This window comes from Fukomys damarensis, unplaced genomic scaffold (genome assembly GCF_012274545.1).
Source record: "Fukomys damarensis isolate Sample0158 unplaced genomic scaffold, DMR_v1.0_HiC HiC_scaffold_11, whole genome shotgun sequence".
In the NCBI taxonomy this organism is placed as follows: Eukaryota; Metazoa; Chordata; class Mammalia; order Rodentia; family Bathyergidae; genus Fukomys; species Fukomys damarensis.
The window spans coordinates 30429251-30448743 of record NW_022900923.1 but is presented as its reverse complement, the minus strand read 5'-3'; the positions used below and the strand labels follow the sequence as shown (position 1 = coordinate 30448743).

The 19493-nt window shown below is 33.1% G+C and overlaps 1 non-coding gene across 1 annotated transcript; it reads right to left on the bottom strand.

Annotated features, from left to right (window-relative positions):
- Positions 1 to 11554: 11554 nt before the first annotated feature.
- LOC117285662 lies at positions 11555 to 11758 on the bottom strand. Its single transcript, XR_004516729.1, has one exon. It is a non-coding gene; the product is annotated as a small nucleolar RNA SNORA73 family (small nucleolar RNA).
- Positions 11759 to 19493: the final 7735 nt, after the last annotated feature.

The following is a 19493-nucleotide window of genomic DNA, read 5'->3' as shown; positions in this document are numbered from 1 at the left end:
CTTTTTCCCCACAGCACCACCTGCACTTGTTATTGTTATTGGTTGATTTGTTGATAGCAAACATTCTTTGTGGGGTGAAGTGGAATCTCAACCTTTTTTCATTTGCATCTCTTGAATGACCAGTGATGTTGAACATTTTTTTCATGTGTTTATTTGCTATTTCTACTTCACTGTCTGAGAAACAATCTGTTCATTTCAAATGCCCATTTTTGGATTGTGTCTGATGTTTTTAAAGTTCTTTATATATTCTAGATAGTAGACCTTTGTCTGAGGAACAGCTGGTGAAAACTTTTTCCCACGTTGTGGGTTGTCTCTTCACACTATTGTTGGTTTCTCTTGCAGTGCAGAAGCTTTATAAAAAGAAGAGACCCCACTTATTGATTGTTTGTGCTAGTTCATGTGCAACTGGGGTTTTGTTCTTGAAATTTTTTCCTACACCAATGTCTTCAAGAGCTCTACCTAACCTCTCTTCCAGCCTGTTTAGTGTTTCTGTTTTTATATTTACATCTTCACTCGATTTTGATTTAACTTTAGTGCATGGTGAGAGATATAGGTCTTTAGCAAGTTGAAACCCAATTTTTCCAGCACTATCTGTCCAGGCTTTCTTTCCTCCAGTGAGGGTGTTTTGTTCCATTATTTAAGATGAGGTGGCTGAAAACCAATATGGAAATAAGTACAGAAATACCTCATGGAAGTAGGCTTAGAGGTCCCATTTGACCCAGCTATTCATCTACTGCATATCTTCCCAAAAGAATTAAAAGAATCATATTATAGAAATACATGTGCACCCATGTTCATAGCAGCACATTTTGTAATAAGAAAATGTGTGTGTTTTCTAAAATGGAGTACTACTGAGACATACAGAATGAGAAACTAGAGACAATTATAGTTACATGGATGCACATTGGGGTGGTAGTAAGTGAAATAAGTATGATGCACATGTGTAAATAACAAATGGTTTCTCTGATGTGAGAAACTGAAAGTGTAAATGATCAAAACGTATAATAAATAATGTGAAATAAGAAATGAAGGTACAAAGGGAAAGGGGAATTCTGAGAAGTAGTAGAAAAGAAAGGAAAGGAAAGGAAAGGATGGAATAGATTTAATATGAGAAAAGGAAAAAGTGTTAACAAAGTCTTTGTAAATAGGGAAGGGTGAAGGATTTGAGGGAGGGCAGGGGAATGGGGAAAAAATAAAAACCAAGATATATTTAAGGTAAAATTACAGATTTCCAATGATGAATGTCATTATATTGTATACCTACAATGTACTGATAAAATTGATAGAAAAAAATTCTCACACTTTGTGTAGTCTTATTATTCTTAATGTTAATAATACTCCACATTAATCGCACTTTGTTGGCAAAAGTCATCGTAACTAGTCCGAAAATAGTTCCGTGATAAGAAAAATCTTAGTATAAAGAAAACTTGGAAAGTATTTTTATCTCTATACAGTATAAAATCCTTTCAAAACTGGCCTAAGATATCAGTCAATTCTATTCATGTACCACTTCTTTTTTTTTTTTTTTTTGTACTGGGGATCAAACTTGGGTCATTGCACTTGCAAGGCAGGAGGCAGAGCCACTGAGCTAAATCCCGGCCCTACACTATTTTTGTTAGTATATCTTCCTAGTAAAATTTGAAAGTGGTTATCGTGATACCTCCAGCCTTGCTCCTTTTGCTTAGAATGGTTTTGGCTTTTCTGTGTCTTTTGTGTCTCCCTATGAATTTTAGGATTATTTTTTCTACTTTTGTGAAAAATGCCATTGAAATTTCCATGGGGATTGCACTAAATCTGCAGATCATTTTTGCTAACATATTTTAAAACACAAAGTCTGCCAATTTATGAACATGTATGATCTTACTAATATCTAGTATCTTCTTCAATCTCTTTTTTCAGTATTGTGTAATTTTCAATTTAGAGGTATTTCACCTCTTAGATTGATATCTAGGTATTTTTGAAGGTATTATGAATGGATATTGTTTTATTGATATCTTTCTCAATGAGTTCATTACTGTATTAATATATAAAATGCTATTAGTAGTTTAAAATTGATTTCATATCCTGCCAAATGTTTTATAATAACACAATATATTTATAGTGTATGCTTCTGATAATTTTTAATTATAAAACATAACACAAACATTCAACCTTTGCTTTCAAATTATTTCCAGTTATTATCACATCACTATTCTGGGAGATTGAGGCAAGAGTTTTTCCAATTTGCGCATACTGTGAACAATTTAACAACTTAGGAGAAGATTCTGTCTCAAAATAAAAAATCATAATAAAAAGTGGTTGGATATTTAGCACCATCCAAAGGTCCTGGCTTTAATTCCTAGTAACATACACATAGAAAAAGATGAATTGTCACACAGTGAATAAACACCTCCGTGTGTCAGGTTAGTGGACAAGTTTAATTATCTACCCAATCTTGGTATTCTGGGTAAAAATGCATAACATGCAAGGGGCTGAATTAACGTGTTTTCACATGCAAATTTAAGAATTTTATAGTAGCCCATTGGTTTAAACACTCCTAAAGGCAAAATTATCACAGGCTTATTATATAGAATACAAAAGATTGAGTATTAAAGATTAAAGTACCTTGAAAAAAATATATATATCTATAATTCCTGGCTCTAGCTTGGAAAAAAATAGAAAGTTTATAGGTTCACTTGAGACTCTGGTTTCTAATCTACTTTTTTTGGAGGGAAGTTATTTGATTAAAGTGATATTTTCAGTTTCCAGATGACTGGCCTAAATTACTACATAAGTATGTATTGAAGTATAAAATCACTGAATATATTAGTCAGAACAGCCATTTTAAGGTAAATAGTAAGCATTAGTTAAGAATTGTGAGAAAAGTAGAAAAGCCTGCATGCCTTGATAATGGATAACCATCAGTGTGACGTGGTTTTGACTTACCAGATATTTTCATAGTAGAAGTGCAAGTACTTATTGTGTAAGTCATTAGTTTTGGTTGGGCAAATCATAAGGATTTTTATAAGCAGTTACTCTGGTGGAATCTGAATATACTCAGAAAATGTGGAATATTCACTTTAATGTTTAATTTATTAGTTTGTTTTTGCAGTGCTAGGGATTGAACTGAGGGCCTTTAGAGTGAGCTGTGTCCCAACACATTTTTAGTTTTAAAATTTTTATTTTGAGGCAGAATCTTTCTAAATCACAAAGTTACCCAGGCTGAGTTTAAATTTAAAATCCTCATGCCTTAGTCTCCCAGAGTGCTGGATATGCACCACCACTCTAACTTGTTTTCACATTTTAAAATACTGCATAGGAGGCATTAATTATAATTATAGTTAATTATATATTGCATCCTAATTTTGTGATGAAACTGGTAGAAGCTTAGGGAAGCTTACTTGACAGTGGAAAAGAAGCACTAAAGAATCTTGTAACGAACTGTTTAATTCATTCAGAATATTTATTTAAAATTATTTTTTGTGTGTATTTAGTATATGCCAGACACTCGTCAAGATGGTATAGGTACTGAGGAAAAATAAGATTAGTTCTGTGGCTCTTGACATTGAAGTGCTAGATCAGTGAAATTTAGGCAAAACAAAAATTTACTTTTTAAATTTGTAACCTAAGTACATAGTGTTTCATGTCAGAGAATATTATGAAAGATACTTACAATGAAAGTTTTTGTTTGTTTGTTTGTTTTGTATTGGGGATCAAACTCAGGACCTTGCGCTTCCTGCGGGGGAACCCCTGATCTAAATCCTCCTCCCCTACACTGAATGTTTAGGGAAGAGTTTTGCGTGGTAATGCTAGCTTAGTTGGGAGCCTGGTGAGGAAGAACAATTCAAGTAAGAGTTGTTGAAGATAGAGATAGAATCTTCTAGACAGAAAAGGAAGAGATGATCAGCACTGGAATCCAAGAAGAAATCAAGTGACAGATGACCCAAAAGCGTAAGCAGAAGCTGGACTAAAAGTAATGTCTAGACATAGCTAGAAAAAAATTTTTTTATCTAATTATACAACCTTTGCTGCATCTTTGGTCTAAGTCATTATAAATTTAGATTTTAAACTACTTTCTGACATGGAAACAAAGTAATTGTTATTTGGGGTGTTACTATAAGTATGATGATCAAGATTGTCAAGTAGGAAAAATATTAAGCCTGAAAATGATGGTTTTAAAGCTAAATAAAATATTTCTGGCCTTAAGATGTTGCAGGCTTATTTCTTCCTTCTCCTTTCAAATTATGCACAGCTCTAAACCCAGGAAATAGTGCAACATGTGAAAAAAGGTGAGCTCTACCGGGCTGTTAGATGGCAGTGAGATACCATGACTGTGTGTTCTCCCACCCGAGAACAAAACCAAGACTCATAATGTGCTTGCAGAAATATCTCAAAGCAGAAAGTGATCCAAGTAGGTAGGCTTACTCTAACATTGGTCCAACAGGTTTCTTGAAAGAAATCTCAGCTCAGGTTTGAGTCACCATGATGTGCCTAGTTTACAAGTAATAAGCAGCCAAAAGTGTTCTCCCTTCACACAAGGCTCAAGACTCTTCTCCAACCAAACTGTAAAGGTAAACAGAAGGCATGGTTGCCGCACAAGTGGCCATATCGAGCACTCTCATTACCCATACCCACGGATGCATGGGAGGATTCCCTAGAGAAACTATCACTAGGCCATAGAAGTCATTTTTCCTGTCACTCTCCCTAAGGAAGAGACACATGAGAGGTACAAAGGTAGAGAAAAAGCTTTAGGTAAATGAGCCCCTTTGTCCCTTTGATATGGCAACAGTTGGACTTCGTAGTAGTCCCAGTGGCATCAAATAATCCAAGCAAAAGAAAATAATGCTACAAAGATTATTAAAAAAAACCTGATTTTGAAATAAAATTGAACAAAGATTAAGTCAGTATCTAGTGGTGGCCTAAAAAGTGTAACTTTCTGCTTAAATAAAAGCTTTTGATGAAATATTGACTCATTCAATTTTACAGATATCAAAAATAAATGTGAAATCACCTGAAAAATTGAATGAGAAAAGACAATCAATGGCTATTGACTCATAGAAAAATTAGACATTGCCAGAATCTGACAAGAATTTTATAGAAATCACCAAAAATTCTCCAAAATTAAATTAAATGGAAAAACTAATTAAATAATTTTTAAAAATTATAAAATTATAAAAGTGAACCAGAATTGTGGGAGGAGTTTTATACATAAGTTCAAAGAGATATCAATGTGCTATTCATGTGGCATTGATAAATGTATAACTTCCTATGTAGAAATGTTTGAAGACATTACACTTCACTTCTTAAAATATACAGTTAACTTTTAAAAAACTTCAATGTAAGATTACCAAATAAGAGTGTATAAACATTTTACATGACGGACCTTTGATATTAATAAACAGTTAATCTTACATATTAACATGCTAAGAAAGAAAATTCATATGTTTATGTCAATTGAAGTTGAAAAAAGTTGGATGAATAAAGCAAAGGTTAGGATTTTGTTCTATTTAAAGCTCAGAATATTGGTGGATCTTTGTCAAGACTTTCCATCACTTAAATCTCTACATCTCAAAAATAGTTATTTGAAATAAATTCTAGTGGGTACATAAAATTGTGTAGTGTTGTAATTATGACATAAATGGTTTTATTGTTAATTATAAATAGAGGTTTACACATTTTATGATCTTATATACCTTTATGACCCCAAAACATTCTCAACTTGAAAAAGGCTGTAAAAAGCATTAGATTAATATTTATAACTCAATTTATCATCACTGATTTCTTTTTCATGCTGAAACTGTATTGCTGCCCCAAATACGTTTGTCAGATGAATAGCAGCATTTGCACTTTTCAGTTAATCATTATTATCACACTACATGTTCTGCAATGAATTAAACTTTCAACACATGCGAGCTTGAGCTAATGGAGAATTTTCCATTATATAGCAGGCTATAACATAATTTTGCCTTTGCATGTTCTGAATCTGATTATTTTATCATTAGCTTGAGACAAAGTAGCACATTACTATGCATATTGTATAAATTCTTCATGCTATTGAGATTATTGTCAAAATTGAAAAATAATTTCCTTATAAATATGAGTCAAGGGAAAATTTTATTTACCACATTGGTCATCGTAGGATCTAGCATATCGACATCAACCAAGCATTAAAAGTAAAGATGACTGCTGATTTCATTTCCTCCATGAAATATGTATGCACGTGTGGAAAGGTAAGCCAAAACACTCATCCAAAAAGTAAGAGCACCTAAATTAACTTCGAACAAAAAATGATTTCAGATAATGGAAAATTACCAAGAATAAATTGAATCATAGCTTAAGAATAGTCTCTGTTCTACAAGGAGACTATTATGAACACACATACATATGAACTTACATATGCATATGCCTCACAAAAAATTCAAAATACATCTGGCAATAATTGATAGATCTGTAAACCCACTATTATTGGAGATTTCAACACTCCTCTCTCATTTCTAGTTACTGATAGATCAAACAATGAAGGTTGAGTTGTTGCTCATTTTTCCTTTAACATTTGATACAGTACCACAGTCAAAACAATCTGGCACAAATTTCTTCAGGAAGACATTTTTATATTTTATTTGCTGAATAGTGATGGAACTATTCTACTTGTATACCTTAGCTTTAGTTCCAGTAACTTAGGCTTCTCAGTTAATTGTTCCGTATCATCAGTTTTATGTCATATTCCGTGTCGTCAGTATTATTTCCCTTATCATCTCTTTGACTCCTAGAAGACCTGTAACAATCAAAGCTGCTGTTTTATTCCTAGTGGAGACAATTTGTGGGTTGTATTTTGTTTCTTTAACCTTTCTTTTTTCTTTCTTTTTTTTATTACTTCGCTTTGATAAAAAATATCAATTTTATCATTACTCTCAGTGAGCTAGTCTATCTTTCTTGTTTCTATTGTTCTGTTTACAGTTCATTCACTTCTACTATTATCTTCATTTTCTCTTGCCACTCCCTTAGTATTTATTTTACACTTCTAGGTTCTTGGAAAGAGAGCTGCATTTGACTTGAGAAATTTATTCTTTTTAAATATATTCATTGAGTACTACTGATATCCTCTCCCAGTCAGCTTTTGATATTTCCCACTGATTTCAGTTTGTTATAATTTTATTCAGATGAATAAAATCTTCCATTTCTTTGAGATTTACTCTTTGCTCAGAGAAGTATTTTTATGTGTGTTTCGAAATTTTCATGTTTTCTTTCTGTGATTAATTCCACTATGGACAGAGCATAGATCTCTTATAATTTCAATCCCTTTATGATTATTCAGACAAGTTATGTAACATAGAATGTGGTCTACTTTACATAACAAAGGTGCTTGAAAAAACTGTGGCATGTTCACTTGATTTCAATTACAACCATGCTATTGCTGAATCCTTCTAGGTCTTGCTTGTTTCTATCTAGTTTTTCTAGCATCTATTGACAGAAGGATGTGGAAGTCTTCACTTGTAATTGCAGCATTGTCTAGTTGTCTTAGTCATTTTCCTGAAACAAGATTGAACACTCACAAATGAAAGCAGGAGAGGGTTCTTCCGTTCACGGTTTTAGAGGTCTCAGTTCAGGGTTGGCAGCCTCAAATGCAGAAATGACACAATGGAAAGAGCTGGTGAAGACGAAAGCCTCTCACTTCAAATGGGACAGGACATAGAGAGATCCAGGGAAGGAGATAGAGCCTTCTAGTTTATGCCCCACAGCAAAGCCCCTCTTCTGACCAGGCACCACCTCCCAATCAGGCGCTCAACTGCTCAACGCTCCCTTCGGTGAATCCACTGATGAGCTCAGTGCTTTCATGTTCGGATCATCCGCCTTCACAAGTAACGTCTCTGACCACTTGAGACCTTTGGAACACTTATTTTAGAATTTATTGATATACCATATTTGCAATCACTGCTTCATATTAATCGGAATGAATATGAGTATTATTATTATTATTATTTTTATTTTTTTTTTTTTTTGTACCAGGGATCGAACTCGGGTCCTTGTGCTTGCTAGGCAGATGGCGGAATCACTGAGCTAAATCCTTGGCCCTGAGTATTAAATATTTTAATGAGATTGTTATTTGCTTTGAATCCTCTGCTCTTTCAAAGAATTCAGCAATAAAATAATTAAATATACATCATCACACTTCAGAAACTATGTAAAAGTTTCTAAAAATACAACAGAATTTAGATCAGCTTCATTCGTATATGATTTATATACCATCAGATATACCTTTGTATCCATGTATATACCTGCAAGTGTCAAGAAGAGGAGGGGCCGTTTTCCTTCTGATGTTATGTTTTCTGCCTGTTTGGTTTTTTTTTTTAATTTAGTTTATTGGTACATTTAAGGTACGCAGTGCAGTTACATTCATTACTGGGATCTTGTACCTTCACATGACAGGTCTTGATTCTCATTTTTTCCCCTTGTCCCTGTTTTCTGCCTGCTGATGAGTCAGTCTGTTTTCAGATTTTTAAGTGTGTTCCTTACACTGTTGGTGACTCTGGTTTTTTGGCCGATGTGAACAGACTCTATCCACTTCTTCTAAACTACTTTCTGTGGTTCTGACTGTTTATGTTTCTGTTTTCAGACTGTTACGGTAAAAGTAGGCTTCATATTCTCTTCTCAACAAGAATATGTATCAGCGAGGAATCTCTGCTTTTCTAGATCTTTCTCTAAGCTCCTTCCTTAACTCTTCCTCTGCCCTATGTGGAAGTAGGCACTGGAGTTTCTGCCATTTATCATGTTATCATTCTTCTGTGTGCCTTCCATTTTTTTTATTATTTTCAACTGTGTAGAATCTCTTTAATAGCTCTTTTAGTGTGATTTTCATATTCTAGACTGGACCTCACTTTCCCAGTAGATAAAACCTGTGATGTTTCTATGTCAAGAAGATTTTTCTTCTGCTACTTAGATGTACTGTACTTTAAACAAAACTTTTCTCCTTATATTGATTATTTGGTTATTACTCATGAATGGTTATTAAGAACATGGCTGTGCTAAGAAACATAAGAGAGTTTTGTGTTACTCATTAAATTAAAGGACAAATACATGCAAGTCTTATAGTGCAATCTTTAAAACACTTCAAATAAAACAAATGGGTCAAGGTGGTTCCACTAGAGAATTTTAGCATTTTAAGCTAGAAAAATACAAATTCTATACAGATTTGAGCAAAAATTTTCATATAAGATACATTTGCAACTTATTTTACGAGGCCTACATTCCCTTAGTATTTCTGCAAAGAATATATGAGAAAAAATTACAGATCAAGACCCTTCTTGAGGTAGAATTAAAAAAAATGCACCAAATAATAACAAATAGAATCCAATACTACACAAAATGATATGTCATAACAAATCGGGGTTAATTTCAGAAACACAAGTCTGATTCGTCATGAAATATCTTGAATTTAACTTGCTGTATCAACAACCTAAACAGAATTCCAACATGTGATCACCTTCCTTGTTGCATAAATGCAATTTAGACTATGCATTTCCTGATAAAAATTCTCAACACGAACAGGAGATCGTGGACTTTGCTGTTTTATCCGAGCCAGAGATTGAAGTAAGACCCTTCACATGGAGAGCTACATCCCCAGACCATTTATCTTTTGAGATGTTTATTAAGTCACCAACTGGGTCAGGCTGGGTTCTAACTTGAAATCCTCCTCATTCAGCCTCCCAGAGTTCTGGAATTATATGTGCATATCACCACACCCAGCTGAACTTTCTTACTCTGTGAACAAAAATGCTAACATTTAAATTTATTTAATGTCATTATATGTGATATTTTTCTGTTTAGAAGCATATACTTAATATTGTCTTTTAAATTCTGCTTATAGGTATGGTAATGAATTTTCATTATGAAAAAATATATGATAAAATTAGTTTGTCAAAATTCTATCCAAAGATTTACATATGGTGTGACTTTTTTTTTTTTTGTACTGGGATTTGAACTCAGGCCCTTGCGCTTGCAAGGCAGGCTGCCGAACCACTAAGCCAAATCCCCAGCCCTATTTGTTTCTCTTTTTGACATCAACCTTAGCATCTTCACTCTGATGGGTCAAGAGAGTAGAATACTCAATTTTTGGAAAGTTAATACTTGTATAATTATCAAAATTTTAGTGAAAACTGAATTATATTTCTGTTTTAATGAAATGTCAATAGAAATGTTTATAAATTTTGTAAAGTAGTTTAATAAAGACCTTAAAATTATGTTTAATATTCTCATGAATATTCTATGACTCATTAAAGTGTATCTTGCAAACACTAACAATAATAAACAAACCAGGTGTGGTGGTGCATGCCTATAATCCCAGCTACTCAAGAGGCTGAAGCAGAAAAATTGCAAGTTCAAGGCCAGCCTAGATAGTTCAGCGAGATTGTCTCTCAAATTTTTATTTATTTATTTATTTTTGAGACAGCATCTCACTGTGTAGTTGAGACGGACCTGAAACTCACTATGTAGCCCAGGGTGGTCTGGAACTCACAGTGATTCTCCTGCCTCCGCCTCCCGAGTGCTAGAATTACAGGTGCATGCCACCATGCCGGCTTCTCTCAAATTTTTTTTAAATGGACAAGTGTCTGAGGATATACCTCATTCTCAGTGTTTGCTAGGCCTTGGTTTAGATCCCAGTACCATTGAAACTACCCACATATGAACAAGCTAAAAGACAAACAAAACAATCAAAGAAGACAAAAAGAGAACTGGTTATAGGCCAATTACAATACTTTTCTGGTCATTTGCTTTATTAAAGTCAAAAGATTGATCAGAAACTATAATTCTACGGTCATCAAAAGCAATTCTCAAGCTTTGAAGCTTATAATGAAAATTCTAAATATAAATTTTGCATGTACTTTTGCGATCTACTGGGGCATACTCATGATATACTCATAATATTTATTGAAGTGATATTTTTATTCATTAAATTTATTGGTACATTTTAGGAATACAATACAGTTACATTCATAATTGGGAATTTGTACCTTTAAATGAAGTATCTTGGTTCTTAGTTTTTCCCCATTCCCCTGTCCTCTTTTCAACCCCTCCAACCCTCCCTATTCGAAAAGACTTTGCTTCCATTTTTTCCTTTTCTCATAAATATATTAGAGAGCAGTTCTTTGCTGAATTACTAGACTGGAGCTTACACAATACTACAAACATGGTATACTATGATTTTTTTTTTTTGGTGTTTTTGAGACAGGGTCTCACTATGTAGTTGAGACTGACCTTGAACTCACTATGTAGCCCAGGCTGGGCTCAAACTCATAGTGATCCTCCTGCCTCAGCCTCCCGAGTGCTGGAATTATAGGCATACACCACCATGCCTGGCTTGATAATTTTTTTCTTTGAAACTTTTTTAGTAATAATATAACATCATTTGGCTTAAAAAGTTAAACATCTTTAAATAAAAAGATGTTTCTCATTTTTATATTTTGTCCTTTTCTCTTTTGTTATTTACTTGTGTATACCCAAAGTACATAGGACAATAGTATTCATTTCAGAGTTTATAATACACGTTTTCTTTTTCTTTTTCTTTTTCTTTTTTTCACATTGTTTCCCACATGGTCTATCTCCTCAGTCGTTGCCCAAAGGACTCTGAGAAGTTGTAGGAATATGCAGGCATAAACACAAGGCCCAGCTTCTTCTCCAACATTGTGGAAAGGGACTGTACATCATCGGGCAGAGCCCTATGCTCCCGTAGGCCACCTGGACAGAGCCCAGGGAGAGTGACCTCCCGGGATATCCATGTTGGATGTAGAACACGTTTTCAATACAAGAATCAGAACAACAAAGCTGAAATTTGGAAAATCAGAATATCCCAGAGAGTGAAAGAAGGTGCAATACTTTGAAACAAAATTACACCACTTTGTACTTTTACTTAGAGCTGATTCTGTGTCTGACTTTCCATGGTGAAATACTTGCTACTTCATTTCATTGAGTTTAGAGAAACAGAGTTAAGTACAGTTGTAAGAAACACCTGGATGTCATTAAATATATGGTGTAGATAAGGAATTTACCTCAGGAAATTTACTAATCATTGCACATGCTTGGTCACAGAGACTCAGGCCTGCTAAAAGATTCTTGTAAGCCTAATTAAGGTACTGCAAGTAAAATTAACATTAATTTTTACAGTTCATTAAGTTTATATTAAATCTTGCAGTATTTTTAAGTCCCTCAAAATGAAAAGTACAGCAAATGGTATTTAAACAATTATGAAGACCATATACAAAGAAGAAACTCCAATTAATTTATTATTCAATAGCAGATACATATATCTATAATATACATTAATTTCATGTTTTAAAATTCTTTCAGATATCAAAGAGAGACATAAATAAACTATTAGTAATCATTTGTACAAATCATCATTTTAGTTTTTTGAGACAGTCTCTCACTAGACTGCCCTGGAACTCACTATGTATCTCAGGCTGGTCTCGAACTCACAGCGATCCTTCTGCCTCAGCTTCCCAAGTGCTGGGATTACAAGTGTGTGCCACCACGTCCAGCCCAAATCATCATTTTAAACATTTTTTTCTATGTAGTTATTTAATGTACCTGCTTTTAGGATTATAAAATACATAAGGTCTTTGAATTTCTGTGTATATTCCTGTAACAGCACAGAAATAAAATAATATTGTAGTCCAACATGGTTTTTAATAATAGTTGAATGTGCTTGTCTACCTATTTTGCATTTTACCATAAACATAATTTTATAATGGGCTTAAATCAAATCAAGAATCAAGCACATGACAAAGAATTATACGATACAGACCTTTCTTCTAAGATGGATTCAAAATAATGTCTTCAGAATTTGTTATTATTACTCTCAAAGTAGTTGAGGGTGAATATCTGAATGTATATCTTTATGCATTCTGTTGGATTACAGATTGTAACTGTAGTGTTTATCCCTATAGAGTATACTTTTTATTGCAAATTATAAGTCTGGAATTTTACACAGAAAATATCATTCAGTGTATTTTTTATATTTGCAGTCTCAAAGAGTTTTACTTCTTAAAACTTGATTTTTAATATATATATATATAAGTTCATTAAGTTATATTGTGAAGAAAACCTCATACTTGATTATAAATGAAGGCATGAAGATGCCTTTTATAACAGGACTCCAGTGGTGGATGGTTTTTGTGTTTTTGCGTTCTGAGAGTGATACAGTCTCACCTTACAGTGTTTTATTTCATCACTAGCAAATCATATCAAGTTGAAGATTGATCACGTTCTTTGCTACTTGTCTAATGAATTAAGAAGTTTCCAGGGCTCCCCCGTAGAAGGAAGAGGTCCTGCATGGCCACAGTTGCCTTCTGTCCTAACAGTGAGAGAGTGCAAACGCCGGTGGGTCGCATCAGGAGCGTTAGGGCCATGGATGAAGGAATATTGCAGGAAGGGGGGAAAGACAGCTTGGGGCGTTACAGGAAGCACAGAGGGAATCGTGAGACCATTCCAGCAAGCCTCTCCTGAGCACAAGAACCATATGCTTCAGAGTTCACATGAGTTAAAACGGGAAAGCTCTTTCTGCAAGGTCTTGGTAAAGTGTTCAGATACAGTCTCACCATGAGAAGGCATGGCAGCTGCCTTTCCGAGCGTTCCAGGGCAAGAAAGGCAAGGTCCTTTTCTTTTTTTTTCCTCAGTGCATGGTATGACGGTGTTTATTATTGTAATATGACTTATAAAAGGTTAGGCTGAACTGAATCCCTTAATTAGTTTATTGGATTTCTCTACTTTGCTTTAGTATTTTCCTTTTGTAAGTGTTAATGTCTTTGGGAAGAATATCAAGTTATGCAAATATTATTTTTATTTTACTTTATTATTTATTTACTTTTCTTATTCAGTAGTCTATGCTGTCCCACACTCTCTGGGGAACCCACACTGGCCTCAAATTCTCAATCCTCCTACCTCAGCTACCTGACTGCTTACGATTACAGTTAGTCCTAGCTTACCTAGGGTTCAAATGTTCTTTATTTTCTAACTTTGGTTATAAATATTATCATCCATCAGTGACTAGTGCCTGCAAGACTTTATTAAGGTATTTTAATAACGATTTGCTATTTTCTTCATTACATTTTAAAAATAAATACAGAGATGATTGTAATTTAAATAACAAAATCTATGTATGACTCCATACTGATTTAAGTAAATAAATAAAGAATTCAAAGGGAAAAGGAGGTTTCCACACACTGCAACATTCTAATTAAAAAAAATAGATGGGGGCTGGGGATTTAGCTCAGCGGTTCGGGGGGCCTGCCTTGCAAGCATAAGGACCCGAGTTCAATCCCCGGTACCCCCCAAAAAATAGATGGATTTGCAATAATGTAGTGTTGATTAGATCAGCAAAACTGAAACACCTGTAATAATCTAAAGTGTTTGTGTGTGTGTGTGTTTGTGAGACAGAGAGAGAGAGAGAGAGAGAGAGAGAGAGAGAGAGAAGGTAATTTAAAGCTAAAAACTACAAGTGTCCTCATACTGGAAAGACTTTATAATAAAGATGTTTCAGAAAGATGATTCATTGCCTTATAATACAGAGATTTCTTCAATTTTCATTATTCCAATGTAGAAAATTGCATTTAAGGCTGCAACATATTTTCTCCTATGTTTTATGTGAATAATTGAATATAGTATTTACTAAACAATAGAGAGCAACAAAAATATTTTAACACGTTACATTTAATGGCTCTCTTAGGGTTGGAGCACTTAAGTAATAATATTTTGCTTCTGTCCGGAGACTCTTTACTTTTCTCATGTGTACCATAAAAATGGTCTTCTCAATACATCTAATAGTTCTTAATGCATTTAGTTTAGGAAAGCACCCACGGGAAAATGTGTAAGACTCTAAGCACTACATTTCTCTAACCAAAGAATATTTGCACAATGAGGTATACAGAGTTTTAAAAATATATATTAGTAAAAAATTCAGTCATTTTCCTCTTAATCATCTTTAGGGATATTTTATCTCTACTGAAATTATTTTTTAATTCATCAAACAAATATATTAAATGTCTGGTTTGAAGAATCTGCAAATTACTTTGGCTTATGTAAGTCTTCATTAAGTACATATAACATTTAGAGGTACTAGATTTAAAATACTATTAAGAGCAAAGGGTGGTGGCAGATAAGTGTAATCCCAGGCAGGAGGATTGCAAGTTCTAGGCTTGGCTGTGCAATCTAGTCATTTAGAGGAAATTTATTTCAAAAGGAAAAAGAAAAAAGAATGCCCTGGGTTCAATCCCCAGTACCAGCAAAAATAAATGATAGAAAAATAAATAAATAAATAAATAAATACCATATAAAGGCAATAAAGCAGCACATTGAGAGAAGATTTTATATATATATATATATATGTACATATATATATATAAAATACAAAAATATGTATATGATAAAGGTTTCATACATAGTATTTACATAGCATATTAAACAGTGTAAGAAAAGAGCAGACCATTCAAGGGAAGTGGAAAAAACATTAAATATGTATTAAAAGAATATTTCTAACTAGCCAATAACATAAGGAAAGTATTAATTCTCATTAATCATTCAGATAATTTAAATTGAAACCACAATAAAATCACACTCTGTATCTACCAAAAAACTGGCCACAACCAAATTTTGGTGAAGTGTTAGAAACAAACAGAATTTTCACACATTTCAACATAAATTTAAATTGGTTCCCTCAAGGAATATAAAAGTTATGTAATGCAAACATGTTCTCATAAAAATATGAACAGAAAATAAATAAATTGATCTAGCCATTTTAGATAAACCCAAGCACTATCTATCAAATCTAATTATTAACACTGTAAATGCTATGATTTTGCAATGACCTTCTTTAAAATGTAAATAACATTGAAAGAGATACTGCACCAAAGAGCAGATATCAGGATATCCATGCTAATATCATTCCTACAAATTAAAATATGATAGCAACTTCAATGACAGCAAATATTGAGTGGATAAACTGAAAAATAGTTCTACAGGGGAAATGCATACAAAATGAACAAGTAAACACTAAAGTAATAAGATGGATGATTCTCACAAACATGAGATTAATTCTAGGAAAGCAAATGTTAAAGAATGAATGTGTTAAAGCGTGTGTGTGTGTGTGTGTGTGTGTGTGTGTGTGTGTGTGAAACTCCTTGGTGGTGATAGTTGAAATGGTGTGGATTTTCATCAGGTGGTAAGAATGGCAAGACATTGTAGGGGGGCTGACTAAAGGGCTGGTAAATTTTCATTTCTTATTCTGAGTAGTGCTTTGTGGGTGTAAGCACTATACAAATATTTGTGACATTTTGTTTTTCAAGGCACCTGTTGAAATCTTTTGCACACTTTCAGCTGAAGCACAGTTTTTATGGACTTGAGGAAATTATTTATATTATTATTATATGTGAAAAGACGTAGTACAAAATTTGTTTTGAAAATATTTTTCTGAATCCTTTGCTTGTTTAACAATGTTCTGAACAATCTGTTACATTTAGTATCTGTAATTCCTGTAGTAATTTCATGACTGTCTATATAAGCCAAAAGGAGAGATGCAATTTCTAGTCTTTTGTAGCTGTTATATTAAAATTGAAAGTAAATAAAATATGTTTTCATAAAAGTATGTAAGTAATTATCTGAATAACTGACAAGCACCGGATGCATTGCTGCGATTACTTCAGAATTGCTGTAAGATTAGTTGATGCTCTAATTTAAGACAACTAATTATTTGAGGTTAATTACTACATTATATTTAACCGACTGTTTTACATAGCTATTAACTAGACAATATATAATGTGAATTAATATAGGAAAATATTTTTAGTATATTGTTTAATGAAAAGGTATGAGTGATAGTGACTTGGATTCTAAAGAAATATAAAGTTTACTCAGCAAAGTTGTCTACAGATGGAAGTAAGATAACCAGTGCCTGATGTTGTCTCTTAATTTCTCTTCCCTGCACCTTTATGATTTTCACTATTATTTCTTTGCACCACAGAAAATGAGACTGCTGCCAATAGCATCTGAAACATATGTGTCATGGTTTCTCTAATAGATAAAATGTATCTTGTTATGAAAAAAGTCATAATGGATTTGTCTCTCTTTAGGAGTTATTTCTGACAAAACAGTCATGCTGACACAAGAAGAATTATGCAATAATTTCCACTAAAGGGACAGTTTTCAGCAGAGGAAAGAACTATTCACAGAGTAGAATGAGTACTGTTTCAAGACTGAATGAGACTGAATGTATAAATAATGATGAAAATGTAGACTAGATAATGTGAAATAGGAAGTGGGAGGCATAGGGGAAAAAACATGGAATGGAATTAATATGAGAAAATGAAAAAGTGGAAACAAAGTCTTGTAAATAGGGAGGGTAGAGGGGTTGAAGGGAGGAAAGGGAATAGAAGCAAGATATAGTATGTAAAGGTACAAATCTCCAATGATGAATGTCATTAATTGTATACCTAAAAATGTACCAATAAATTAAATTTTAAAAAATAAACAAAATACATCTGTTAGTACCAAAAAAAGTGAATGGGATGTTCTTGTACAAAATATTAGATTGGCATTTAAAATTCCAACATTTGTGTGTTACTTATATTTACTTCATTTACTTTTTTTGTACAAGGACCATAACAGAATAGTCATTTACATCGTATGTGTCAAAATAAAAGTCAAAAGAAAACATCTTATAAATTTCTACATTGATTTAATTATATCAGAGGGGCATTTAATTTGATTCACGTCACTATAAATTAGAGTTTTTACCATGATAACCCTCATAGAAAAATATCAATTAAATAGGAAAAACTACCAAGTTTAAAACGAAAATAAAAAGAGGAAAAATCAGATATAAAGGGTAGGCTTGATGTAAGAGTAAAAGTGAATCCTTTTGGTGGTATACAGTTAGTGAGCTACATTTTTACTCTGTGGCACTACAGGTCTCTCCATCTTAAAAACTGGCTTCACTTTCCCATATTATTAGTACCATATCTAGTCCCTCTAAAAAAGAAGAGAGCACATAAAAACAGAAATTGTGAGCTGGATGTGGTAGTACTTGCCTGTAATCCCAGCACTCCGGGAGGTGGAGGCAGGACGATCACAAGTTTAAGCAATGTAGTGAGACTCTGCCTACAAATAAAAAAGAGCTGAAGATGCAGCTAAATGTGAAGGCCTTGGGTTCAATCATCAGTATCGGAAGAAACAAAACACAAAAACCTCTGAAATTTTACCATTAAGGATAATGTTTTAACCACAGAACAAAAGTAACGATAAAATACTTTTGTCACTATTACTAAAGCACAATTTAACAAATATAGAAAGCAAATTTAAACTTGCATTTTTCAATTATTCTTTGATATTTCAGGAAATATATCAATATTATCTCCCATGATATTTTATATACCAAAGATATATAATCAATGTTTATTGACTTAAATACACATATCTTAAAAAGTTTGCTTGGCCTGCTAATTTTTTATTACTTTATGAACTAGTTAGCCTTCAGTCACAAATTTATATTTTTAGCAGATTTATAAAAGGACTAGATATTGTACTTTATGAGTTCCACCTGTATAACTTTTGTGGAAACATAATGATACTCTAATGATGGGGATGAACTTGACAGAAGTCAATAATTACATCAATAAGTTTTACACATGATTATTTCAAACATTTATTTGTTAACTGAAAATCATGATTCCTCTAGGCCTTATACCAAAACCACCCATACGTTGGAAATATACACACAAAAATGAACCAGTTATTTTTGATGAGTAAATTGTTTTCTGTATCTTTAGGTAAATTCAAAAAAATGTTTTACCTCATTCTACGGATAATTCCATTTTCAAGACTTACTCTATTGGGTTTACAGTTTTGTGGCCAACTGAAAGGTGTCGTATTATTAAAAATGGAGGCCATTAACTTCCTTAACTTGTTAGTATATACTGGTAATTACTCTGAAGAAATATAGCCTGGCTTTGAAAATGCCAAGTTACAGTGTATAAAGTGGTTATAGGTGAGAAAAGTTGTTGGGCAAAGAAGTAAGCCATGAAAAAGGTGACTAAGAGAAAATTATATATAGAGAAGAAAAATGAGATGTCAGAAGAGATTCATTGTATCATATGTGATCTATTTTTTTCTTTCTTTTTATATGTGCTGCTAGGGATTGAATGCAGGGCCTCACATATGCTAGGGAAATGTCTACCATTGAGTTACACTCTCAACCCTGATCTTAAGACTTTCAGGTATTTCAGAATCATAGAAACAAAAGGAATCACAGAAACAAACAAACAAAATCATACAATCACAGAATCATAAAAACAGAAAAATTTATACATCCTTCTTAGGATGTATAAATGGTGTACTTTATCAAATGTTTATTGATTTATAATGTAAATAAAAATAAGCAAATGAAGATTATTTTTTAATTAAAAATCACACATAAAATGGTACTCTGATGATGATAATTTGAATATATTCAGACTACATATAATTCATCT